Here is a 1,552-nt window from a genome sequence, read left to right on the forward strand (position 1 = left end):
TGCGCCCTGAATGTCATTTGTTATTTTCTTTTCGTTTCATTGTACATTTTCATTTGTCTGGTTTGCAGATCGGTCTCGTCGCGTCTCTCTGTGTTCCCAGCTCGGCGTTTTTGCGCTGCCACCCCCCCGCACATGCGCCTCACAGCTTTGACAAGGGAGGTAGTGGTGGACAGAGGGGAAACAGCCGCCGCCTCCCGCACTGCCGTAGCCGCCACCGAAACACAGCCGCCGCGCGTTTATTTGCTTCTGCATGGAACGTGATGCTCCACTCGCTGATATTAGCTTTAATTACAACACCAGGGGCTTCACCAGCTAATTAACTAATACTAGCAGCCGCCCCTCCACACACCACGGCGCATCAACAAAACGTTGGTCATAGTTTTTGGTGGATGTGCCGGGTCAATCAACTGTTCTTGTGGTGCATGGTTGCAACTTGGGTTGCCTGTAACAATCCTTATGAATCAATTTTATTTTGACTGATCTATCTTTAAAATCGAGACCTTGAAATGTTTTAATACTTCAATTAGCTATTTATTGTTAGTTTTACTATATTTATTAATATAAATGCTATAATTACTGAATTTCAGGAAATTACTTAATAAAGTGCAATAAGCCAATATTTACATATCGGGGGTGTAACTCAGTGGTAGAGTGTCTGCTTCGCATGCTGAAAGTCCTGGGTTCAAATCCCAGCTCCTCCAAAGTAATCTTTTTGTTCTTTAAACAATTATTATAGTATTTATATTATGGTATTAGAATACGCAGATTCTATACAAATGTTTTGTGTTTAGAAATTACATTTTATGTGTAATAACAATAAACAAAATCTATTAATTATAATTAATATTGAAGTATAGAATTAGTATGTGATAATTGTTTGTTATTCTTGTTGATAAATTATTTTGATGCAAACAAAAATATAGTAGAAAATGTAAGTAGTTGTATTTATTATTTTAATAATGAATGAATATATAAGCAATGTAATTCATTGGTTTTAACGGTATGTAATGTACTTATTTGATTATGTTTCGTGCTAATAAATACATTTAATTACATAATGGTATTAATAATTGAAAGCAGGCGCGTTGCGGGTTACGTGTAGGATGTGGGTCAGAGAAGCGCATTTGTGTTGATTAGTTTGATTCATAGCTCGGTCGGTGCGAGTTTTTCGGGTCACGTGGCGACGGGGGCGGCGCGTCGTAGGTGGTGGGTTTTTGTTTTACCGAACGGCGTCGGTAGCGTCGGCGACGTCGGAGGCGGCGCGCGGTAAGGAGTGGGGCTGCTCGCAGAAAGATGACAGCCGTCACATGGGCCGTTTTGTAATTATCCTGATCCTGCGATATCACTCCCGGATACGGCCGACTTGTGCCGAAAAGCCCCAAGTATTGATTCACAGAGTCAACAAATGAAGAAGTGTTAGATTGTGTGAGTGTGTGCGCTGCCGTAGGGGTACATATTCTGTTGATGGTGGGGGTGGCACAGTTTGTAGGGGTAACGGGAGATGAACGAGCGGCGGTAGCAGCTTCGGATCGTCTGCAGGGGTGGTGGTGGG

General features: G+C 42.1%; 1 non-coding gene across 1 annotated transcript; it reads left to right on the forward strand.

Moving 5' to 3' along the window:
• Positions 1-629: 629 nt before the first annotated feature.
• Positions 630-701, forward strand: Trnaa-cgc. Its single transcript has one exon. It is a non-coding gene; the product is annotated as a tRNA-Ala (tRNA).
• Positions 702-1,552: the final 851 nt, after the last annotated feature.

The sequence above is a fragment of the Nicrophorus vespilloides genome, unplaced genomic scaffold, assembly GCF_001412225.1.
Source record: "Nicrophorus vespilloides isolate i.1.1-1 unplaced genomic scaffold, Nicve_v1.0, whole genome shotgun sequence".
Lineage (NCBI taxonomy): Eukaryota > Metazoa > Arthropoda > Insecta > Coleoptera > Silphidae > Nicrophorus > Nicrophorus vespilloides.